Source organism: Ascaphus truei, chromosome 10, assembly GCF_040206685.1.
Source record: "Ascaphus truei isolate aAscTru1 chromosome 10, aAscTru1.hap1, whole genome shotgun sequence".
Taxonomy (NCBI): domain Eukaryota; kingdom Metazoa; phylum Chordata; class Amphibia; order Anura; family Ascaphidae; genus Ascaphus; species Ascaphus truei.
Window position 1 is genome coordinate 1,081,469 of NC_134492.1, and position 12,253 is coordinate 1,093,721.

At 44.1% G+C, this 12,253-nt stretch overlaps 1 protein-coding gene across 1 annotated transcript in view; it reads left to right on the forward strand.

Moving 5' to 3' along the window:
• Positions 1-12,253, forward strand: part of TGFBR3 (transforming growth factor beta receptor 3) — a 212,765-nt gene that overhangs the window by 3,616 nt on the left and 196,896 nt on the right. The gene's annotated exons all lie outside the window — the stretch shown is intronic.

The window sequence follows — 12,253 nt, forward strand, 5'->3', positions numbered from 1 at the left end:
TTGTAGGATCTGGTGCAATTAAAAACTTAAATGGTAAATAATTGTGTAAAATTCTTATTTGTCTGATTTTTATTTTCTTTAGACAGCAGTGACCTTATTTTAACCCAATAAACCTATTACTGCCATTGGTATCTTTTGGTGTTAAGTGGGACTGCAGCATTGGGTAACTTGGTTGCTGGTATTGTTAGGTACTTTGTGTGTGGTTGTCGATGTTTAGAGAAGCGGATAGAAAAACCTACTGTAGCTCTTTCAGCTGTTGCATGTGAGCTAAGAAGATCAGAGCTTTTTCTATATGGAATATGCAGTGATTTGAATTAGAATGTCTCATCCCTAATATTTTGTTGGTGCCATTTTTTCAATGCATCTTTATATTAGTTCTATGCATTCTTTCTTCTTTTGGACTATTTTTGACGTTTTTACTGCTGTTTACGTGTTGGAAAACAAAGCTTGACCTGAATTGTAATGATTTTACAGCATTTAAGGTGTCATATTTACACAAAGTTAGCTGTAACCATGCTTAGTAAGTTGGTAGTTAAAAAGTCACTATCTTATACAGATAATTTTAAATATTTGAAGCAAAGTCTAAGGATCCCTGCTTTATGTAAATCAGACTTTGTGTGTAAATAGATTTTAAGAGTTTCCTTCTGCGATTTCCTTGCCAATACTTGTATTCTGGGCAGTGAAGTGCTGGCATTTGCAAATACTGCATTTTCTACAACCATTTATTAATGTTTAGAATGTAGTATCCTGCTAAACAATCAAAGTGAAAACACAAGGGTTATTAATGTACAATTAAATTCAGTTGAAAGACTCAGTTGTAGTTGTCTTTTACCATTTTATTGTTGGTTTAATGCAGCAATTTACGCTATTGTACAGGTCGATGTGAACTGTCAAGAATCCAAATAAGTGAGATTTTGGGTGTTAGATGTACAGTTGGAGGTAATAATGTCTTGCTGAGATTCCCTTTGCCGCTGTTTTGTTGGGTATGTTCTAGAACGGATAGAAATTGTCCGGGCGATTAAAATGTTGTCTCTGGTGTCTGTGATTTGCGATGCTGTATGACCTGTCAGTTACTGCCGCAGCTGGTCACAGCGTGACTGGTCCTGCTTTACTAGCACCAGATCAAAGTAGGACCGGGCCGGCAGCAGCGGTGACTGACGGGTCACTCTGAGCTGTGCCGCTTAGTGTGCCGGGAGGGCCGGCGTGTGGGCGGTGGAGGTGCTGCTTCAGCACTGTGCCTGACCCTGCTCCATGAGGTCAGGGGGAGGTGTGTCACAGATATACACTGACACAGAGCTGCCAAGGAAGGGGGGAAGAGTTACAAGTTCATTTGGCTGGAGAGACCGGAACCGCCATACGCCATATCACTGCCCCATTGCTGCTAAACAAAAATGTTTCGCAACGGCGCGCGTAGCGGGAACAAAAGGCCATACCTGTATGAGGCTGGCTATAGAGCGGCGATCATCGCGCTGTGAGCGTTCCATTTGTTCAGTACGGGACATTTTCTTACCCCAAAAATGAACACTAACGGGATTAAACATTTGCAGAACCAGTGGTTTCCGTAAGGTAATACTGGGGTACATATGCACCTAGACATGGTAAGTTAGGATTGGCTGCGTTAAATTATTTGGCAGCAATTACTGCATATGTGTGCAATATATGTGTATTTGTAATTTTTATTTTTGTAAGTATGTGGGGTGTGGAAGCACCCCCCTCTGCCTTTTACATCTCTATATCCAGGCAATATTACCCTGCTTTGTATAAGTGCATGGAAATGGGGGGTACATGTCTTCTTCCTGCCATGGTGTCACTAACATAAGGGTGAGGCAGGAAGTTTCAGTTTGGGAAAGGTGGATGTATTGATACATTCCAGTTTCCCAGCTATTTCTAGGTTCTCTTTCCATTGCAAATTAGCTGTAGGGTTTTACACGCTGACCTTTTACTTCCTTAAATAGGACGGCCAAATATATCACTAGATTTTTCAGAGATCCGGTGCTGGTTTTATTGCCCTACAGAAGTTCTACAAAATAAAAATATATTTGGATGAGAGATCTGAAACCAGTGAGCTGTCTATGCTAATGCAAGATTAATAAAATCAATAAGCATTAAATAGTGCAAGTAATAGTATAAAGTAATTCAAGTTGGTTATAGCTTATTTAAAGTAGCAATCCATGCAATATCCTACAGGGTGTTTTTTTTTTTTTTTTTTTACAGTAAATCAGTTCTGTACTATGAGAAAATACTTAAACAGAAGACAGAGCACACCGCTCACTCAATTTGTTTATAATTAATATTGTATCATTGATTCATCAAAAATGGGTGCTACCTATGTACTCAAGCTTATGGATTTAACACATAAATGAAAGGCTGACCAAGTCAATCAGTCATTCACAGAAAGTACATTTGTACTGCACACCACACTAATTGTTTTATGTTTTATAGTGAGCACTCTAAATTACATTGTAATGTATTATAATGTAGCAAGCATTTTGTTTCTATAGCAACCATTTACAAAGTCACATGCCCTGCCTCTTCTGAAACAGGCTCTGGCACACCCATTTTGGGCCCTGCCTTCTCTCTAGCAGTGCACTAATTGTATCTAGTGACTGCCTGGTCACATGATCTTCCCCACAGAACTCTGCATCTTTTGTCCCCTCCTGCTGCAGTGACAGCCATTTAGTGAACCCCTAAGCCAAATCTTCACTGATCGATCGGCAACTTAGCTAATGAGGCCTCGTCCAGGGTGGGTAGAGGCGCGCTAGCGCTGCGCCCTGCTCGGCCGTGCTTTTCCTGGCCGGCTAGGTGCGCGCGCATCTGGGGGCACAGCCTCTACGTCACGGAGCTGGTTCGCCGCATTGGGCGATCCGCTCACGTGACGCGCTTGCGAGCAACAAATTCAAATTTGCCCGCTCGGCAAGCGGCTGAGCGCCGAGCAGGCGCACACGCCCGCTCACGCAGGCCATTGTGCATTGTTGCAACGTGTCTAGCGTGAGCGCGCGTGCCCATCAGCACCTCCCTGGACGAGCCCTGACTTATCCGTTTAGTGTATTGTATGCATGCACATATTAAATGGGACCAAAATAAAATTACAAAATCGGACGCTCCTTTAAGATTAATTACACTAAAGTTTCAACAAGCTTCTTGGGGACTCCCAACTACAGCAGGTTTTAGGAATAACCAAAGCACTTTCAAAAATCAATGTACTTATTCAACATATGAATATCAACTGGTAATCCAAAAAACCCGGTCTCCCTGAACTTGATGAGAGGTTTAAGTTACTAGTGAAATATTCGGTCTTCAGTGGCCGAATAATCACATTTTAATATACTACTTTGCTGTCTACACAGGGGTCAGGGTTAACTACTTTTGCGTTGTCATCTACTAATACTTTATTAATTTGTTCAGCCTTTGGCAAGATGCATTGGGCGAGGGGTAGGAAAGTAGCTGACATTACAAATCAATGAGTCAAGTTGTGTATAACTTCCCAGAGCTAGAGATCGCAAATAATTAGCACTAGACTTTTATTGCAGTTGCAGCCCTAATGCTGTATTTTATTTATTTATTTATAAAAAAGTGTTCCCAGGAAGTAATACATTGAGTTACTGCTCGTTTTCAAGTATGTCCTGGGCGCAGAGTTATGATGACAAATACATGGTTACATTAAGTGAGCAGGGTTACACATTATATATAAAGACATTGCATGCACAGTAAGAGATAATATGTTATAGGCGTATGTAACAGTTACAGACCAGATTAAAATGAGAGTATTTTGCGGTGGTCACATATTTGGGTAAAGCAGACTGCAAGGTTGAGGCTCAAAATTGGTCTTTTAAAAATCTGAAACTTGCCTTTTGGAGATTTCCTCCTTAAAAACAAATGGTGACAAATATCCTAGCAGCTGAAGTACTTCGGGATACTGAGAGTATTCGGGATACTGAGAGTATTCGGGATACTGAGAGTATTCGGGATACTGAGAGTATTCGGGATACTGAGAGTATTCGGGATACTGAGAGTATTCGGATGTGTTCCAGGTAGATTCCTTAAAGTAGTACAGCTCCTGGCGGCCATCTTCTTCTATTGCAGATTGCCTTGTATTTAGCAGCTGTACAAAGTACAATCTGTGATTTTGATAAGAAGACCACCTTACCATAATAATAATAATAATAATATGTTCTTGTATGACGCTGCTAGTTTTTACTTAGCGCTTTACAGAGACATTTTGCAGGCACAGGTCCCTGCCCCGTGGAGCTTACAATCTATTTTCTGATGGCTGAGGCACAGGGAGATAGTGGGACTTGTGCAAGGTCAGAAGGAGCCAACACCGGGAATTGAATCAGATTCCCCTGCTTCAAACTCAGTGCCAGTCAGTGTCTTTACTCACTGAGTCACTTCTTCTCCCTTGGCACTTATAATGGTTCCATTATCATAGGCTGTATAAAATAAATACATAAAAATAACCCATGGGCAGTTGTGCTTTAAACTACAATACTTGAACTTTAAAGAAATGTAGTAGACTAAGCTTTTACCTACTCTTAGTTGGTATTCCAGCTCAATTTCCTAATCACTATATGCACTCTCTTGTTGATCCCTATATATAAAAAAAAATTAGCTCTGGGTTTTACAGGATTGCACCTTTTTTAAAAACGCCCACACACGTATAAAGGAGATAATATAAAAATATGATCCGTTCATATCTGTAATATTCTTGCTGTTGAGAAGGGTAGGAAGGAGTGGAAATGTTCCGTGCTTTCTTGTGGTGTTTTTATTATTTAAAACCTTTAAACCTCTGGGATCTCCTATTTGTGATAACCACTCTCTAGGGATAACAAACCAGTGCTACTTCCTAAGGCCGCACGTATAGTAGCTTTGCGCCGGTGTCGCTGGCGTTCTGGCATTTGATTTGTTATGTTGAAAGTTTGCAATGCGACATCTCTCCGTCGCATTGTCGCCGTCGCGCTTACTATAAGAGCACGTGGCGGCGGCAATGTATTTGTTTTTGGGCGACATCGCGGGCACTATATGCACGGCCTAGGAAAGCTTTCCGGTTCTAGAAAATACTGTTTAGGCTCATGCAATTAAATGGGCCATATAGTGTCTTATGTAATAGCAGCGCTTAGTAAATATGCCCCCATATCTATATATCAAAAAATATGTGCACTGGGATGTTATTGAATATTAAATCGGTGCACTGTGGGTACCATAATTCGGGTCTGTACCTGGAGTTGTTGCCCATAATTTCATGTAATGTGAATCTGATCCTTGAGATAGTATCTGTGTAGGTTCCTTTGGATGTCCCCTGCAGTGTGATATTTGTAAAGAACATATACAAAAATGCTGACGGATAAACCTTTCTCTAACACAGGCGTAGGTGGCTCTGCCAGAACTCTGTGTCCATTGATGATTACAGTAATTGGGAAAACAATAAAATAATTGGACACAAGTCTTCCAGTATGTGGGATAATGTAGTTAGTTATTAGAAATAATTTGTACGGATATATATATATATATGAGATGGGGGGGGGGTCAGTGCTGCAGCCCCCTGGGTTTATTATACATGTCGGTAATATTTGCATGCACATTTCCTGTACTCCTGCTGATGTGTAACCATGAGACGTGAAACGTTATCAGCTTTCTCTAGGTAAAGTTATTCATTGATCGAACGAAGACTCCGACACTATAAGAAACATAAATACTTTAGATTGTGGGATGCAGGTAGTCTCCAGCGCTGAACTGCATTTATCTCCACTCCGAGGACCCGCTGCTTCTCGATGTATGTATCTGTGAAGGAGCTGCCGGCAGCCGAACTAGTACGGATGCAATATAGCATTTTAAAACCTTTAAACCTGCATTAGGTTCCGGAATCACCTTTTAGAGATGTATGTATCTCAGGGAGCAGGGGGTCCCGCAGCTGAACCATGTGAAATGCATTACTAGCTCCACTTATACCAAATATATATATATATCATTTTTGTTTGTTTTTAATATATGCAGCATTTGATTACCATTTAATGAAAACGAATGAGCTAAGCTGACGACTGATTTGTTCTCCCACGATCGACCAGCAAAGATCCTGTTTCCCAGGGTTCACTAAATGGCTGCCTTTTAGTTTCAATCCATCCTTCGGTCAGTGTAACGCGGCAGCTACAATGTATTCTTATATAACGAAGGTAACATTATCTGTTGTTATAGTTTGCAGCTCAAACTGCTGGGAATATTGGCAACAAATTATCACAAACAGGAAAGTGTTGCAAGTATCTTGCACTGCTGGTGACGTCTGCTAAAACCTGCTATAGAAAGCAAAGGATGCTCAGTATATGAAAACTCACTAAAAATGGGATTGAGTTTTTTTTTTTAAAGTATTATCTAATACTACAGAACTTTTTTTTTTTCTTCTCTCTTTTTTAAAAAAAAATTTTTTTTTAAAGCACACCTGTAGGATATTTAATGTTTTGCTCTTTTTAAGGCCAGCACATGCTTCCCACCCAAGAAAAACCTCTTTAACAGCCTTACCCGTACTGTCTTATACAAGCCTTCAAAGCATAATCGCTGTGCTGTGGACGCGGCATCAAAGGGTTTTGCAAAGCAGAGTTAACCACTGAAATATTTTAAATAGTGCTGACTTGCATGTGGGGAAGATGAGCCCTGTCTGATTAAGGGGCAGGTAGATCAATAGCTTTTGTTGGTGCATGATGATTGATAAGCGTTTTCTCACATGGCTGCTACAAATAATAACTTTGGAACTAAATATCATGTAAGGAAACACCATTCATCAATAAGATATTTTCTTTGGTTCTGAATCCGAAGCACTAAATCAGACTAGGTTTGAGTTGTAACATCACTTTGCATAAAAAATACACTTGTGCATTGGCGTCAACCGAACTCTCTCTCGTCATATTGGGCACCAGGACATTGTGACTGGGGCGGCCCAGCATTGCAATAATGGCTCTTGTTGCTGAGGAGATTGTCCATATTCTTGGGATGTGTAGCAATAATAGTGTCTATAATAACATCAGTGGTAACATTATGAAAGTAGGATTTTGATTCTTTGGCCTGTCTCTTGTGTGGACAAATACAGAGATAAATAACTTCCAATTTAACCTTGCTTATCTATGGGAAGTACAGGCATATTATAGCATTGTGTGTGTGCCTTTATTTATATAGCGCCATTAATGTACATAGCGCTTCTCAGCAGTAATACACGTGACAATCATATAAATAACTAATAATACAAATATCAGGTCATGGGAGAAGTGCTTCAGACAAAAAAGTAACATTTAGGAAGAGGAGTCCCTGCTCCGAGGAGCTTACAATCTAATTGGTTGGTAGGAAGAACGTACAGAGACAGTAGGAGGGCGTTCTGGTAAGTGCGTCTGCAGGGGGCCAACTATACTTATATTTCAATGTATAGTCTTGCATTTTTCCCCCAGCATTTCCTTACTGTTGCAGAATGGGAGGATTTAGATACTTCAGCTCTCATATGAATTGCTCTCAGTTTGCACAGTGATGACAATACTAACTGTATTTTTATGTGGCGCTGTCCCCCAATTAGACTCCAAACGCTTCACACTTATGTCCAGATTCACAAAAGGGTGCTAAACTTTAGCACGCCTCCGCTCCCGTGCGCATCACAGGGAGTAAAGGCGTGCTAAACTTTAGCACGCCTCCGCTCCCGTGCGCATCACAGGGAGTAAAGGCGTGCTAAACTTTCGCACGCCTCCGCTCCCGTGCGCATCACAGGGAGTAAAGGCGTGCTAAACTTTAGCACGCCTCTGCTCCCGTGCACATCACAGGGAGTAAAGGCGTGCTAAACTTTCGCACGCCTCCGCTCCCGTGCACATCACAGGGAGTAAAGGCGTGCTAAACTTTAGCACGCCTCCGCTCCCATGCACATCACAGGGAGTAAAGGGTGCTATAACTGGGCACCCTCCTGTGGCTCTGGACCGTAGTGCTGTGCACAATGTTACCGGCACAATCCCTGCCCTGGTGAGCTTACAAACTATAGTGCCTGAGGCACAGGGAAATTAAGGGACTTGCTCTACTCTCTGCGCCTCTTCTCGCCGCGCCTCTTCTCGCCGCGCCTCTTCTCGCCGCGCCTCTTCTCGCCGCGCCTCTTCTCGCCGCGCCTCTTCTCGCCGCGCCTCTTCTCGCCGCGCCTCTTCTCGCCGCGCCTCTACTCGCCGCTCCCCTACTCGCCTCTTCTTGCTGTGCCTCTACTCGCCGCGCCTCTACTCGCCGCGCCTCTACTCGCCGCGCCTCTACTCGCTGCTCCTCTACTTGACGCGCCTCTACTCGCCTTTACTCGCCGCGCCTCTACTCGCATAGAAGCCTACTGACATTACAGTGTTCATAGCCGCTCGGCTATTCGCACTCAGTAGGAAATAAAATGGAAATAAAAGACAGAACACTCCCCTATTGACATTCTATACCCCCTGCATCTGTAATCAGCGCGGCTTTAGGCTGAGTCCCCAGTCAGCACTGTGGCACGCACCCGGCGGGGGGGCGGCGCATGCACAGCGCTAGTCCGCGATCTGCGGTCTGAGGGGAGAGAGAAAGTTTGCGACGGGAGGGGGTGTGGCGGTAGGTTTGTGGAGGCGTGGCCATGACGTCCCGCGGCTGGTTCGCCCTCATTGGCTGAACTGCCGGTGGGGGCGTGGCCACGCCTCCATTGCAAATGCCAATCTCAAACTCCCCTGCCTGCCTGAAAACCTGTCGCGCACCGCTGGGGAAAGGTGCGCGACAAGGTAGGGACTGGGACCGGAGGAACTGGGTGGGCGGGGCTTGATCTTGTGGCCTTGTGGCCTGACAGGTGAGGCAGTGAGTGCGCTTTGGGGGTGGGGCGGAGGTGGGGCGGGAGGCGGGTCTAGTCCCTCATCCCCATTGGATGTTTGCTGCCACGTGACCGCTCCTCCGCTCCCCTCAGCGCGTATATTTAAACTTGCCTGTCAACTGCATTTCCATACGCCTCCGCACGCATGTGTAAGCGGCTCCTAAGGCTGCGATCCCACTAACTACTACAGCGCACGCCTGTGCGATCAAGCCCCGCCCACCCAGTTCCTCCGGTCCCAGTCCCTACCTTGTCACGCACCTTTCCCCAGCGGTGCGCGACAGGTTTTCAGGCAGGCAGGGGAGTTTGAGATTGGCATTTGCGACGGAGGCGTGGCCACGCCCCCGCCGGCAGTTCAGCCAATGAGGGCGAACCAGCCGCGGGACGTCATGGCCACGCCCCACAAACCTACCGCCACACCCCCTCCCGTCACAAACTTTCTCTCTCCCCTCAGACCGCAGATCGCGGACTAGCGCTGTGCATGCGCCGCCCCCCCGCCGGGCGCGTGTCACAGTGCTGACTGGGGACTCAGCCTAAAGCCGCGCTGATTACAGATGCAGGGGGTATAGAATGTCAATAGGGGAGTGTTCTGTCTTTTTTTCCCATTTTATTTCCTACTGAGTGCGAATAGCCGAGCTGCTATGAACACTGTAATGTGAATAGGCTTCTATGCCTTTATTCACGACAAAAGCATCAGAAAGTCTCATAGCTCAGTGGTTATGTTCCAGGCCAATAACAGAGTGGACCAGGGTTCGATTCCTGGATGTTTATTTTTTTCCATTTCATTTCCTACTGAGTGCGAATAGCCGCGCGGCTATTTGCACTCAACTGTGAATATCCACTGCCCTTCCTATTGGCCCACAGGTCCCTGGAGCTTTGAAAAGCGGACATATAGTTAACCCTGGAGTTGCCGCTGGCACCTACTATGGAGGTAAGTACCTCTGGAAGCAGGGGGACCCACAACGTTGAGATTAATGGGGTTCAGCTCCGGAGACCCCTGCTGGGATTGCCTCTTTAAAAAGGTAACCATAAAGGATTTGATAATTGTGGTAACTAAGCAGTCAAGGTCTTAAATGTTTGTTTGTAATAATGCTTAACGCAGCAGTTCCTACTTGACTCTCTATTTCCATTTTTGGAATCAGGGGGTCTCCATGCAGTTCAGCTCCAATTTCGGACTCCAGGACCCCCTGCTCCCCAAGGTTCTTGCCACCGAAGGTGCTACCGGTTTAACTCCTTTGTGTGAAGCGGGCCAATAGGAAGCCAGCTTCATATTGGCTTGCGTGACGTGGGAGGTTTAACTTCCATTTTGTTTCCCCTGCAAGGGACAGTACTGGGGGAGCACCTTCTGTGGTAAGTATCTCGTAAAACAAGGGGTCTCCAGAGCTGAAATTAATGTACTTTAGCTCCAGAAAACTCCTGCTTCCTACGCATGTAAAAAAATAAAAGGAGTGGGGTGGGAAAACCTACGCGGTGGCAGCAAGAGAATGAGAGGGACCAAAAAATCCATTGGCCTTTAAAAAGGAATGAGTGTAGAGTTGCCAGGTGTCCGGTTTTGAACCGGACAGGCCGGTAATTCCGATGCCTGTCCGGTATAAAATCGGAGGCAATACCGGACACGTGTGTCCCAAGTATTACAATTTTTTGCGGCGGAGGGCTGGCAGCGCAAGCGCGATGGCGTAGGGCTGGAAGTTCTGAGACTGGAGGTGGAGGCGCGGCCGGGCAGGCTTGATTGAAGTTGGGTGTGAAAAGTACAGAGGGGGTTTTGAGTGTACCGTATGTTAATACCTAATTTGCAGGCCAAGGGTATATTGCTGGGAGTATACTGGACACCTAACAAGCTCCTATTGAACCCCCAAAATAACCACAACATATATATAAGCATATGAGTGTCACAGAGGAGTGCTACTGAGCATGGCAATATATATGTAAAACCAGAGACAGAACATAAAACACAGACAGAGCTCAGTGCACATCCAGTTAAACTCATACACGGTACAGTGCCTAAATATATATGTATAAATATCTATTAAGTAAAATGGTCTTTTAGTTTAACATTTTTGGCCAACTTGCTTGCAGGATGGCTGTGACAACTCTAATACAAAGTGCTTTTCCTGGTAATGTACAGGTTAATAAAGGCTTCAATCAGACTTAGAACTTTGCAACTAATATTGACAGATTTACTATAAATCATTCTTCCTGTTATCACACAGGTTATTAAGAATTTATATTAGCGTTAGGGACCTCTGAATTGTGGTCTGCCGTGCAGTTGGCTCCGGGGCTTACAACAATTTTGGCCAAAAATGTTAAACTAAAAGACCATTTTACTTAATAGATATTTATACATATATATTTAGGCACTGTACCGTGTATGAGATTAACTGGATGTGCTAAAACTGAGCTCTGTCTGTGTTTTATGTTCTGTCTCTGGTTTTACATATATTGCTGGGAGACAGCTAGGACAGGAGGTCTGGGGCATTGGGTGTGAAATATAGCACCGGTGACAAATGTTCACTACACATAGCCCAGCTTCAAAGGATTTCTAGATGGGGGCCAGGGGTGCGGTTACACAAGGAGATCTCAGAATGAGTGACCTTATTAAATATAAGAATATTATGAGACGTCCTCGGCTGAACATGCTAAGAGTTACATATGTGTAACCGGGGGACCGAGCCGCAACTAACGATTACAGACACCTGATGTTTAGCCGGTCCTAAGAGACAGATATTAATATCTCTCTTAATTTTAGTATTACACAGTAATATTTAGTCTCATTGGGAGCGTCATGCGTGACGGAATGTATTAATATGACTCGCGTGCCAGTAAGTACCACTGAACTGAAGTTATGAAGTTATTTAAAGTGTATATGGGATTTTGGATCTGCTCTGAAAATGCAGACCCCCATCTGCTATGCTAATAGGGCAGGGAGAGCATCCTGCAAGAATTAGCATAGGCCAGTGATAAAAAGGTAACTGCCCTAATTGTTTATACTGGGGGCAGGAACCAAGGAACTGAGTGTTTTTAAGTGTGATACTTCACACTTACAATGAAAGCCAAAATCTCCTTCAAAGAGATTTTTTCTAGCCAGCTCGGCGCCTTGGTTGTAAGAGAAGGGGTTGAAATGGTATTTAAACCAGAGTCAGTCCTTACTCGAATGTCTTCATGCATGATCTTCATGTATTGCTGCGATGTCAACATCTGAACCTGAATTATGGAAGAAATGGCCCATCCTGTACTGATGGCTTTCTTGTACTAACCTTTAAGTAAGTGTCATATTTTGTCTGTTATTTGTATAATCTCGTGTGTTCACCTTTTTCAAGGAATAAATTATATTTTATCATATCTAAGTCTCGTCCAGTTCAACCCAGTTATATTCTTGGTGGTGTATTATTTCTAGTCTGTCACAAAGCTCCTGTCACACCCCTACAACTA